This window comes from Papio anubis, chromosome 6 (assembly GCF_008728515.1).
Source record: "Papio anubis isolate 15944 chromosome 6, Panubis1.0, whole genome shotgun sequence".
In the NCBI taxonomy this organism is placed as follows: Eukaryota; Metazoa; Chordata; class Mammalia; order Primates; family Cercopithecidae; genus Papio; species Papio anubis.
The window spans coordinates 143,928,426-143,942,539 of record NC_044981.1 but is presented as its reverse complement, the minus strand read 5'-3'; the positions used below and the strand labels follow the sequence as shown (position 1 = coordinate 143,942,539).

General features: G+C 38.1%; 1 protein-coding gene and 1 pseudogene across 3 annotated transcripts in view; both read right to left on the bottom strand.

The window, feature by feature from the left end:
• The window catches only part of MAN1A1 (mannosidase alpha class 1A member 1), a 168,058-nt gene that overhangs the window by 84,781 nt on the left and 69,163 nt on the right, over positions 1-14,114 (bottom strand). The window lies entirely within an intron of this gene.
• Positions 1,998-4,787, bottom strand: LOC103884069 (annotated as a pseudogene).

The following is a 14,114-nucleotide window of genomic DNA, read 5'->3' as shown; positions in this document are numbered from 1 at the left end:
AGAAGACAAGCCAAGGCCTAAGAGAAAACATTTGCAAAACACATACCTAATAAAGAACTGTTTTATGAAAATATACAAAGAACTCTTGAAACTCAATAACGAGAAAGCAAAGATTCCAATTTTAAAAATGGGACAAAGATCTTAATAGACACCTCACTAAAGAAGACAGACAGATGGTAAATAAATATATGGAAAGGTGTTCCACAACACAAATCATCAGGTAAATGCAAATGAAAACAACAATACCTACTGATTAGAATGGTCAAAATACAGAACACTAACACCACCAAATGTTGGTGAGGGTGTGAAACAACAGGAACTCTCATTCATTGCAGGTGGAAATGCAAAATAGTACAGAGTTTGGAAGACAGTTTGGCAGTTACAAAACTAAACATACTCTTACCATATGATACAGCAATAGCACTCCTTAGTATTTAAACAAAGGAACTGAAAACTTATGACTATACAAAAAACTGGACAGATATTTACAGCAGCATTTTCAGAGATGTATTATAGAATATTTACATGTACATATTTGAATTATGCTTGTTTTATGTTGAAACATAATCTGCAGCTTACATATATGAAGATAACTCAGTACATTAAGTATTATTTTACAGAGAGAGATCCAAAATACATCTCAAGATCTAAGGCAGATTCCACTAAGCTTGATTTTCTAAATAACCTTTTAAAAATTATGTAGTTATTTCAAAACTTTTTTAATTAAAAAGACACACACAGATATGAACTCTCCAACACAAACATACAGCTGTATAGCCTAGTGTAACATTATAAGACACACGCCATAGTACGCAGCATCCAGATCAAGAAACAGGACTTTGCCAGCCATCCCAGAAACCCTACGTGGGCCTTGTCCCAATCATACTTCCTTTTCTCTCTCCCAAAGCAACCACATCCTGGCATTTACTATCTTATATGGTTTCAGCAACCAAATCTACACCATTTGACACTACAGACAGCCATCATCATTTTAAAAAAGGATGACTTTGAAGCCTCTTATTTTAAATCATAGGCGTCTCAGTTTTTCTTTTCTTTTCCTTATAATTTATGTGGACAAATTTGGGTTATTTGAACTGTTGGAGACTTATTCTATGGGTTCCTGACTGCATACGTGTGGTGGAGTTTGGCACGTTCTTTTTTCTGTATTTATGACAAATTGGAAGCTGGATGTGGAGACTTGATGCCTTTGGCAAGACTGTAGGTGATATGTTATCAGGAGGCATGTATGTGGTTTGCTCTCCTTTTGAGAAGTGAGCAGCTGTTGGTGACCACGGCCCAGATCCATTAATTCATCAGGGGTTGTAAAAATGGGTGATTTTCTAGTTTTATCATTTCACTTTCATTTGTAAGCAGGTATAATTTTAAGAGAAACTTTGCTTATCTACTATTTAGTTACCGGTGATATAGTTCATACAGGAGAGGCAAGATAAATACCTGATTCTTTTCCTTTATTTACCAGACTTTTTTCTTTAAAAGTAATTTATTTGATTCTGACCACAAAATACAGGGAAGGAGCAAGGGCTACTCTGTAATGCCCTGGTCACACATCTTCCCAGTGTATGCTTCTATATATACTCTTTGTAAAACAGCAAGCTCATACAGTGCCCAAGTGTTTTTTTTTTCCCCCACATTCTCATAGCTGCAGAATACATAATGTGGGAAGTTAAAAACAGATGGCCCATTCAGAAGGTAGGGTTCCCTGCATTCATGTTCCAGCTCCCTTTTGCTAATCTTGAAACCAAGGTAACTGGCTCTTCTTACAATTGTTTTACTTTTTTGGGGGGGGACAGGGTCTCACTCTGTCACCCAGGTTGAAGTGTAGCGGTGCAATCTTGGCTCACTGCAGCCTCGACCTCCCGGGCTTGGGTGACCCTCCCACCTGAGCCTCCCAAGTAGCTGGGACTACAGGCATGTGCCACCATGCCTAGCTAATTTCTGCATTTTTGTTAGAGATGGGGTTTCATAATGTTGCCCAGGATGGTCTCGAATTCCTGGACTCAAGCGATCTCTTGGCTTCTCAAAGTGCTCGGATTATAGGTGTGAGCCAATGCGCCTGGCCCTCATTTTTCTAAAACAACTCTCTCATGAACGAGTAGGCCATAGACAAATTACGCCTGAACAGTTCTTAGAGTCGTTTAAAGTAACAATACAGATGGGCAACTGACTAATGCCCTTTCCCGCCACAGCTTCCTAAGTCCCAGGCTGTCTGTGGCACCTGGATTGCCACCCTTGGGTCCTCTACACCCTACAGCAGCAACGGTGGAAGGCCAGGCCAGGCCAATCATAGGGAATAAACAGTCTTTACTGGGCTCAAACCAGGAGTCCATAGGGCTTGAGGACCTCTGTGTAATTGTTTTCTCCTCCACATTCTTTTCGGCCTGTTTACATAGTGTCATAAGCTGTTTTTCCTTCCAATAGTGGATACTGGCCTTCTCCTTCCTCTTCTCCTGGGTGGCTGTCACTTCCAGCCAACCTCGTGAACCAGGCACCCCAGGCAGGCAAACTTTCTCACAGGCTTCGGACGCACCACCTTGGGAGCAGCAGGAAGCATCATCCACTTTTTCTTGTCATAGGGCAGTGGGATCCCATTAAACACCTTGGGGTGGTCAGGGACGGCCTGGTCTCACTCGGTCTCGCAGGGCACCATGCCTCAAGCAGTCTGCCAAAAGATGCAGGTGGGGGGCCTCAGAAAGGGTTGGTGTTCATCTGCTTGTGAAGGAAGGCCAGGTATTCCAACTTGTTTCTGTGGAGAGTGCCAAAAATGTTGATGCCTTTGCAGTGCACGACCACCACCTTCTGGCCCAGCAGTACCTGCCTATCCATGACGGTGGTCAGGCAGCCCAGAAGGTGGCCTCGGCCAGTGAGCATCAGGACCTGCCCCTCCATCTTTGGCAGCTGCCTGGGAAAATACCAGCTTTCAAGATAACTGCTTTCCTGTCATTCTTTGAAGGTGACCAATTAGTTTTGCTTTTCATTATGATGAACTTATCCATTTGATTTTTATTTTTAGTTAGAGATAGGGTCTCGCTATGCTGTCCAGAATGGTTTTGAACTCATGGGTTCAGGCTATCCTCCTGCCTCAGCCTCTCAAGTAGCTGTGATTATATGCATGCTTCACTGCCCGTGGCTTGAACTTATCAATTTAAACATACTTAGTGGATTTTAATCTGTTAGCTCTTATTTTTACTGAAACTCAAAATTCTCATTTTTGGCCAGTGGAAGCCTCTTCAAGTTGGCTCCCGAGTCCTCTGACCTTACTCTAGTAGTCTTTGTTAGCTTCTTTGTTACCTGGTTTGGTATTTCAGACTAATCTTATACATTTCCAATTTCAGTCTTTTCTCCAAGAAGTCCTGGTTAGTGGAAAATATTAATTCAAGCCTGCACTCTGTGTGTTAGAGATGCTCGTAGCTACTGGTTTCATTACCGTTTCTAGGCCTTTTCAGGGGACACACACATATATGCATATTTATATATATTTAAAATACAATATATCATATGCTCATACTAATATTTTCAAATAAAACTCAGAACTGTAGTGTTTTTCTTTTTAAGACCTTTATCACACAATTCACCCATTTAAAGTATACACTTTAGTGGCTTTAGTATACTCACAGAGTTGATTCACAATTTTAGAACATTATCATCATCTCAAAAAAGAAATGCTGTGCCCATCAGCAGTCACTCCCATTTCCCTCCAACCCCCTGTTCTAGGCAACCCCTAATCTACTTTCTGTCTCTATGAATATGCCTATTTTGGACATCATACAGTATGTGTTTGGTTGTCTGAAGCTTGTTCCCAGGTAGATTCATCAATTCATCAGGAAAGGCTCCTGGAAACAATATTCCCAAGTTCTTGCAAGCTGATAATAGCCTGCCTGTGTCATTTATATCTGAAAGTCAGTTTTTCTGGGTATAAAAATCTTTGTTTCTCATTCTCACCATGGCTGCCAGAATTTCCCTTGAGCTGGTCATTAAAATGAGAGATCTATTTACAATATAATAGAACGCAATCAGCAAATTTGGGGTAAGAAATGTGTTAAAACTGTGGTCATCCCATAAGAATGAGTACATATTCCCAACCGTTTCTGTGAATACTGCAGTTTATTGTTTTCCTTGAACGACTTCTCTACTTTTTAGCATCTTTCTTCTGCTATCCATCAACTACTTTCTCTTCCATAGAACACAGTATTTTTCCAGGGGAAAAAGATGCCCAACTTCTCTACTTCTTTTTCATTCCCATGTATACGTATCTGGACTACCTAAGCATTGTATGGGAAGAAACACAACTCCACATTTCACGGGAGGGAGTCATTGGGTTTAGATTAAAAAAAAAAAATGGGTTAAGAAGTTTTCACTTATGGGAAGGAAATTTATCCCACTATACCCCTCCCCTAATTTATAATATTCTGTGAACTTGAATGTTAGTGTATCATAGTTCTAGAAAACTGGATTTGAAGGAATGCTTAAAAGACATTTATTTCATATTCCATTACTTAAATCAATTAAAAAAAAACCCAACAACAATGTGATAGAAGGGTTTGCTCTAGGTAATACCTAATAACCAAACAAAGCCTGAGAAACCAGGATTCTAGATTCTAAAGGTAATGTTCTTTCCACCCTATAAGAGCTACTTCTTAAATTCATTAGCTGGATGTCTCCAATACAATGACTATTTCAAGTAGCCCTGTCTTTATTTTTATTTATTTTTTTCTTTTTGAGGCGGAATCTCACTCTGTTGCCCAGACTGGAGTGCAGTGGCATGATCTCGGCACAATGCAACCTCTGCCTCCCGGGTTCAAGCAATTCTCCTGCCTCAGCCTCTTGAGTAGCTGGGGTTAGTGGTGTGCACCATCATGCCCAGCTATTTTTTGTATTTTTAGTAGAGATGGGGGTCTCATCACGTTTGCCAGGCTGGTCTCGAACTCCTGACCTCAGGTGATCTGCCTGCCTCGGCCTCCCAAAGCGCTGGGATTACAGGTGTGAGCCACCCTGCCCGGCCAACCCCGTTTACCAATGATTTACCTATAGGCTCGAAATTTGGTGATTTCCCTCAGAAAGAAAGAGAACTAGTAAGGGCCTCAGATCACTACATAAAAGTCTACTCCAATTACATGTTCTCAGACAAGCAGCTCGTATCCTATTACTGGAAGGAGAGGCACAGTCTTAGGGTGACAAGGAAGTAAAGAGAAAGAATACATTATTAGCTTTTTGTCACATCTACAGATCCCGTGAAACAGTTTTTAAAAATTAAGTATTTCAAATTTACACACAGCTTTAATATCTGTATAGTCCTAACCAAACTATCAATTCCTATCATTAACAGTCTTAGATTTGCTTTGGATAATTAAAAATAAAGTAAAATATTACAAAATTTTAAACATATACTTTCTAATTATCTTGGGTTTCCATGGTAAAGTGAGTCTAGATTTTGATTTGTGAAGCCTCATGAGTTTCTGGTAGACTGTGTCCTTCCCTTTTAATAGTCACCTCTTTTATCTCTCAGACCAGGTTTTCCTTTTTCTCTGCTCATTACTGAACAGCTTTTCTCTTACTCCTTTCTTCCTCAAGCAAGCATTCATTCTTTTTGAAGTTTCTTAAGGGCCATTTACTGCTTGTAACAACAGGAAAGAGGCTCTTTGCTATGCCTTTCCTAACACCTTTCAATTAGATCCTGTAGGAAAAGACAAAGTCACTGATTGTGCCAGGTATCTCAGTAGCCCAAAATTTCCATGTATGTTAGTAATAAACTTTATTATATTCTTATCTATAGCAATAATATATTAATACAGTGTATATACTTACCACAAATAATTCAACTTTTGACTTCTAAATGGTTAAGGAAAATGCAAAGAGATTAGAAATGCTCATTTTTTTTAAAGAATACAAAAGACATACTATTGTGTATCACACTTTCAACTGATTTATCAATGTGTATGTGTTTTCAATGGAAAAATCTTGTTACTATCAGCAGCCTTTGTCTTTTTGAACTGCTTCTGATAATATAAGGACAAAGTAGTTGGATCTGAGACTGTGCAAGGATTTATGACCAATCTTTATTTAAGCTTTATATCACCTCCATTTCCATGTGAATGGAGGATAATATTAACAGCTAATAGATGTTGTTATAAATAAACAACCTTCTAAGATATAAATCTATAAACTGACTATAAAGAAGGAAATCCAGTTACCATTAAGTCAAGTCATTTTCTTTATGAAACAGATGTCAGAAAGGGAAAAAGATGACTTTTAAGACTTTATAAGCTGAATTCTAGTATGAAAAGTTAAAAAAATTTAAATCTTAAGAGGTTAGAAAAACTGAATCCTGAGTAAGAATGGGGAAAAAATTTAGTTAATGATTTTTTTTCCAAATCTGTTGTGATTTTCCCTTAATATTTTTCTGATCATAAGAACACTACAAGTTGACTATGGAAATTCAGATGAGTACAGAAAAACAGGCAGGGGGAAGGATCACATACCAACCAGAAGCAAATATTTAGGAATATTAAGTTTATAGGTTTCTATTTAGAAATAGCTCCATATGCATTTTTCTCTATATTTTCCATAGCTGAAATCATGTTATGCATGAAAGTACCCTGCATTATTTATCATATCCACACCTGCCCATGCCCTTAAATAAACAAGCATACATTTTAATGGCTGCATATCATTCTGTTATGTGAGCATTCCATGATGTGCTGCGCTCCCTTACTGCTGAATATTTGAGATGTTTCTTCTTATTTACTAAATATATAAAATATTTCCAAGACCTGCTTTTGGCATAATATAATTACATTTTTGGATTATTTCCTTTGGATAGATTCCTCAATGCAGGATAAGAGTAACCGGAGCTAAAAGGATCTACTCATATATATGGCACTTTTTTTTTTTCTTTTCCAGAACACTTTTATCATATTGCATTCCCAACAGCAATGTCTGAAAGTAAATTTTTGCCCCACTCTTACCAAACTAGGTATTAACATGGTTTTCTGTCTTTGTTAATTTGATAGGAAAAAAAAGCATGGGGGGAGAGGAGTCTAAGTGTTGGTATTTTATTTTGAGTATTCATAAAGTGGGTAAATGCTGATTCAGCATTTATCTGGACATAGGGGAAAGCAATGAATGGATAAGGAAAAGTAGCGGGAATTGCAATACCAAGTAGTGGGGTTGAGTGGGATTGAGAACATCTGTCAACGTGGAAAACTGTTCATTTATGAGTAATAATTAAACTGCATTATTTGAGGGGACCTCCTGAGATTTCACTATGGGTTGGACCCCTATGAAAAACTCCTGACAGATGCCAGGTCACTGGATCTAATCTTAGTTTAACCTTAGAAGCACTGGTTTTGAGTGTTCTCATTTGCGAACAATTAACATAATTAAGGGGAAACATACTATACAATGTTCACTGCAAATCTTTAACTATAATGAGTAGATATTTTAATCATATTTTTCCAGTTACTTTTATGATATATGACAATAAATCTGAGCGATCCTGTCTCACTTTTTCTAAGTGAATAAAATATAAAGAGCACTGGAGTCCAAATTTTTATTCATAGTCTGGAGAAATTCATTAAAGTGCTGTCAACATATGGTAGATTTACGAGCTATTCCTAAGTGCTTTTTGGAGTTCTCTAATTACATAAAAGCATACCAATTGTATTGGTAAACCTTCACAATTTATGTCTGTTGATAAAGCCAAAATATTTTAGTTTCATTTGAAATGACAAGGTTTTACCTTTTCCCTTCATATTTTATATCAGGTATTATTTGAAAATTGAAAATACTTTTTTTCTAAATCATGAACATCTACCTCATTCAGTGTCTCAACTACTACCATCTTCAACATGCCTGAGAAAAGGCTGAATGTATACCTTAACTGTCACGATGTCACACCAAAACATATTCATTTTACCAACATTTTGAAGTGTATCTGACACTAGTTCAGAATAAAAAGAGGGATTAAAGCTGAAATCACATGGCTGTCCTTATATATATATAGAAAGTTTTTGTTACATGTCCTTACTGGACAATGAAAACCATTTTACTCTACTGAAGAGAGAGACTGAGGAATAAAAACATGGAGAAAGAAAATAATTTTTTCAATTTAATGAACTATATGAAAAATTCAAGGAGAGCTTTGTGTTTTGAGACAGCCTTAAGTGCAATGAATAATTTCAAATACAACTTGTGCAAAAATCTGTTATTAACTCATAAGCATTATGAGTGTGATTACGGCTTAGTTTTCATAAGTTAATTATTCTTTGTTGCTCAAGAAGTGGAAGATTTCCTGGGCTAGAAGGTTGCTGCTAGTTCCTTTTTTTTCTTTTTGAGACAGAGTCTCACTCTGTTGCCCAGGTTGGAATGCAGTGGCACGATCCTGGCTCACTGCAACCTCCGCCTCCCAGGTTCAAGCAATTCTCCTACCTCAGCCTCCTGAGTAGCTGGGATTGTGGGCGTGCATCACCATACCTGGCTAATTTTTTTATTTTTAGTAGAGATGGGGTTTCACCATATTGGCCAGGTTGGTCTCCAACTCTTGACCTCAGGTGATTTGCTCGCCTCGGCCTCCCCAAGTGCTGGGATTACAGGCGTGAGCCACCGTGCCCTGCAACTGCCAGTTCATTTTTATGAGATTTAGGTATTTAACTGATGAGCAAGTAAACAGAAGAGGAAGAAAAGTTGTGGTACCAACCCTGGCAACACTGTTTTTGGGAATAATATGTGGACAGGTTCATGTGTTTTGCTCCAGACAGCAGAGTCTAATCCCGTTTCTGTTATCTCCTATATGGCTAAGGATTAGCTTCTCAGAGCTTCAGTGTATCTACAATATGGAGATTATGTAATTACCCCAGTACTGATACTGTACTTGGCACACAATAAACCATAAAAAAAGTTTTATCACCACTGCTGCCTTCCTTCTCCTCTTCCTCATTCCAAAAGAAAGAAAGAAATAAACCATCAATACAGAACTCTTAAGTTCCTCTGTTTAGAATGTTATTTTCTCCAAATCTTCCATGGTTGACCCTTCTATGTCATTCAGACTGTGGCTCCGATTTGGCCTAAAGTAGTCCTCATCATCTCCCTTTCCAACCCTCTGTCACTTTATCCCATGGCTATATTTTCTTCAGAGCTCTTATTGCCATCTAAAATTATCCTGTGAACTTGTTGAACATTTTACCCCCTTACCATGTAAATTTCATGAAAGCAGAAACTTTGTCTAATTTGTTCACTGCTGAATCCTCCAGAGACTAGAACATGGCATGGAACATAATAGATGCTTAACACATTTGCTGAATAGAGGAGTGAATCATAAGGGACTAGACATGTCAAAAATTGGAAGCCTGACCAGATGATAGAGAGAAGTCTACTATAACTAGTTATTCAGGGCTCAATTCTAAGTTAGTATTATTCTAAGTCTAGTTATAAAGCAATCGATGGCAGAAACTCATAAATGCTGGAGTTGTTATTTGACTTAACAATTAAGCCTAAACTGTATTACACAGTGTTCTTTCTACCTGACTACAGTAAGTACATGAGAGAAAACGAAAGAAGTCACTATTTAATAATCATAATACTAAGTTAGATCTAAGAACTGAAACACATAAGTTAGCAGTAATTTATAAATTAGATCAACTGTGGGTATTGTTTTGTCAACTAAAAACAACAAAATACGATACACAAGTAAATGCATCAACCTACTAAATGGTATTTATAAAACTAAGATGAAAATCTCTTCTGCATATCTTTTCTAACTCTAGCCTTCTACCTAATGGCAAGAATGAAAAACAAAAGTGTTTAGAACAAAGAGCCATGAAAAAAATTCTTCTGTTCTATGCCTATCCTATTAAAGCTCCTGAATTTCCTTGTTTTTGAAGGACCCTAGAATCTCTATCTGTACTACTTCAGAGGAATCGGATACTTCAAATTATTGTAAAATAAAGATAAATTGTTAAGTTAAAAACAAACATTGCCCTCAAGGCTTATGTTTATTTTAATATCAATTTAAATGAATTTTCAGCTAAATTATAAGACTGGAGCTGTTTGCTTTCAAATGCAAACGAATCGTGGCATACTCAGATATATAACCTCTCTTGGGAAAATATTTCATCATGTAGCAGAAGTGGACTCAGTTACTAAAATGGTTAACCCTATGATCTGTCAATGAACTATTTTCTAAAATGTTTTAAAGAAAAAAACTTTAAAAAGTACATAAACCATAAATCTACATCATAAAGTGATAACACAAGAAAGTTTGACAAATGAAATCTTTAGAGGACATCCTTTAGAAGGCACCTCATTCCCAGACCATAAAAATGTTTAACAAAAACAAATTTTTATGAATCAAATGATAGTTTCATACATTAAGGTAAGACTTGATTTACACAAGAAATCCAGGCCAGGGGCAGTGGCTCACGCCTATAGTCCTAGCACTTTGGGAGGCAGAGGCAGGAGGGTCACTTTAGGCCAGGAGTTCAAGACCAGTCTGGACAAAATGGTGACGGCTTAAGTAATTAGCCAGGCATGGTGGTGTGCATATGTAGTCCCAGCTATCCAGAGAGCTGAGGCAGAAGGATTCCTTGAGCCCAGGAGTTCAAGGATGCAGGGAGCTATGATCATGCCACTGTGCTCCAGCCTGAGTGATAGAGAGACCCTCATTTCAGGAAAAAAAACAAAAACAAAAACAAAAAAACCCCCAAAAAACCCAATGACAAAAATCCAAAACAAATTCACAGCACCACAATCAAATTGTCTACATTTATCTATGCAGATAAAATTCCAGGAGTTATAGTTTAGAAGAAACAGCTCTGTACAGGTATAGTTGCATTAAAATCCAGCTAATTAGCTGATATGCATTTTGTTTACATTTCTACTGCCAACTCTAATCATCTGACTTACTTCTTAAGGCTCTAGAGTCATAATGTTTGTTCAACAATCACATATTTAAACTTCATTCTGCATGAATATTTCCCTCTGCTTTTTGTTTAAGCAGCAAGTTTTGTTCAGTACCTATTTTAGTATGGATTTATGAATTTTATAGAAAGCGTTTATATTTTAGCAGTATTAAAAATCAGTTCACTGGTGCTTAGATTTTTAAAACAGCAATTTTTACATCTTATTATTTTTAAAATTGAAATACGTTGCATAGTCAGTGATAATAGATATCTGTCCCCTCCAAATCTCATCTTGAAATGTGCCCCCCTTCCCAGTGTTGGAGGTGAGGCCTAGTAGGTGGTGTTTGGGTCATGGGGGCGGATCCCTCATGAATGTCTTGGTGCCCTCCCCTTGGTGATGAGTGAGTTCTTGCTCTGCGAGTTCACATGACATCTGGTTGTTTAGAGAGTATGACACCTCCCTTCTCTCTTGGTCCCTTCTCCCACCATGTCACATGTCTGCTCCCCCACTGCCTTCTGCCATGAGTGGAAAGCTTCCTGAGGCTTCACGAGAAGCCAAGCAGATGCTGGAGCCACGCTTATACAGTCTGCAGAACCGTAAGTCAAATAAATCTCTCTTCTTTATAAATTACCCAGCCTCGGTATTCTTTTATAGCAATACAAAATGGATTGACACAGCCATGCAGAGAGACTCTGGCAAAATCCCCCCTTAACCACTCAATCTCATAATGTTATCTTAGATTATGACATCACTTAAAACTGCTCCATTACAAAAAAATTATAATTCATACATCCCACCATATAGCCTTAACTTTAAAAGCTTCCAATAACCTGTTATATTATGGCTACTACTCCTATTCTACTTCAGCTAAACCTCAAGCAATTCAACCAGTCCATTTTCTCTCTAACCACTACTTACCTGCCTTTTTCCTACTGCCTTATATTCACCTTGGACTGCATGGTCTATAAATTCAATAAATTTTGCCAATACTTTAAAATCCATGCCTTTCTCTCTGTGTTACCTGGCTACCAAACCTCAACTAACACCAACTAACTGCCTTCTCCATGCTCGTACCTAAAGTGTTGATCACTGTTGGAAAAAGTATTATACACTTATGAGGACTGAGGCTACCATCGATTCATGGCTATCAGCCTAGATATTGTCCAGGACCTCTACCATGTTTCTGTAGTCAACCCTTCAGAATGACAATTTTAAACTGTACACATTCACATCAAACATCTCTCCTCTCCCTGAGTCTCAGCAGAAATCCTTGTCTTGTACTTAACAGGATCCACCAGAGAATAATTATCTCATTTATTTGCCACCAAGTCTAACAAGTTACCTACTTATATTCCTACCTTCTCCCCCACTTTCTTATATTGCAAAGGATGCCTCCCCAAAGGCCATCTGTTTTCATGAATGCCACCTTCCCTAACTGCTTAAAGACCCTGAACGAATCTTAATTTCCTTACCATCTTCTCTTCTTCAATCAAAAACAATTTGGATTCTATGCTATTACTCTACCAGAAGAACCCTGCATAAAGTCATCCATGACCTCTATGTTGTAAGATGCTAAAGAGTCCGTATACAACTTCTAGCAGCAGTATTTGACACAATTGAACATCTCAGTTTTGAAAATACTATTTTCTCTTGGACTCTGTGATGTCAAATTCTACTAGTTTCCCTCCTACTTCTCAGACCACGACTTCTCAGTCTCCTTTTCTAGCTCTTTCTTCTTATTAATGCTTAAATATTAAGGCCTATTGCCCTGGACAACCTTATTCCTGTCCATTCCTTCAATTATCATTTAGTTGTTGATGACTCATAGGTTCAAGCCTATCGATACCTTATCTTCTGTGCTTGAGATCTCTAATGTCTAGCTGCTATTCAGTAGCTTGGAGCCAGAATGCCCAAGTTCGAAGCCTAGCTCTGCTACTTTGCATGTCCTTGGGCAAAGAACACTCTGCCTCTGTTTCTTCCTCCATAAAATGAGAATAAAAACAGTTCCTACTCCTACTTTATAGGGTTGTTGTGAAATTAATATTAGAATTAACATTTGTCAATGGGGACTATGTTTCTCTTATTCACTTGTTTCTGCAGCACCAACTGCAGTGCCTCAAAGCAGGTATTCAATAAGCATCTGCTGATTCACTTAATGAATGAAATTACCAGATGGTAAATTATCACAATTCTCAGGCATTTTCTGCTAGCCCTATTAAATTTTAAATTCCTCGCTACAGCTATCTTATATACCCTTCTAAAGGAGATCACAATTTCAAAGAAAAATAATTTGCAAGAACATTCCTGGAAAAAACAACTTTTGTTGAAAAACATTCACTCATAGGCAAAAATCTGTGTTAGAAATCCATGTCAATATGACTCAGGCAATAAAAATGATTTGAAGTACTGGTTTCAACAGTCATTATGAATTATAAAGTGATTCAACATAAATCAAAATATAACGTATTACCTCATCTCTTTCATTAGGCTTTTGAAAAATGAGAAGTGACTGACCTAGTGAGCACTTAAATCAAAGAAAAAGTGGTGGAAGGAAAAGCACCAGGTCTTCAACATCCAGGCAACACAGCAGGCCGCTGCCAAACAGCAACTGGCTCCCATCACAGACAACAGCAGTGGTGGTATAGAGGGCAGTATATGTCTGTCTGTCAACTTTACTGTTTCAAATCTGGAAGGCTGGGGAGAAGCCTACAAAGTAGAAGGTATTTCCAGGAGAGGGAAAACTTTGTAAACAAGTGTTTTTTACTTGAAAATTTAGTGAAGATGTGTATTAGTGAAGATTCGTATCCCAAATCATACTCATCACCCTTACTACTTTGGTGCCACTTTATGGAAGGCGTTTTCCAGTGAGACTGGCTGGCTCCAGTGTGGGGACTCTTGAAAAAGTTATCTTCTCAGTAATTCTTATCTTCTGCTACTCTGGGCAGTCGAGAGGGCTACACAGTCTAACCCAAGCCAGCGGTTGCTGTGGTGGTCATGAATGCTGTTCATCACCTCCTCTTCACCCCTTTAAGTTACAGTGGCCCTATGACTTGCTCTGGCCAATGAAATGTAAGCTGAAGTAACATGGGTCTTTCAGACAGGTGCATTCAAAGCCAGTGTGGGATTTGCCAGAATCTCTTTTGTCACCACTCCCTCTTCCCCATGACAACTGGAAATGACCTAGATGGCAGCTGCCCCAG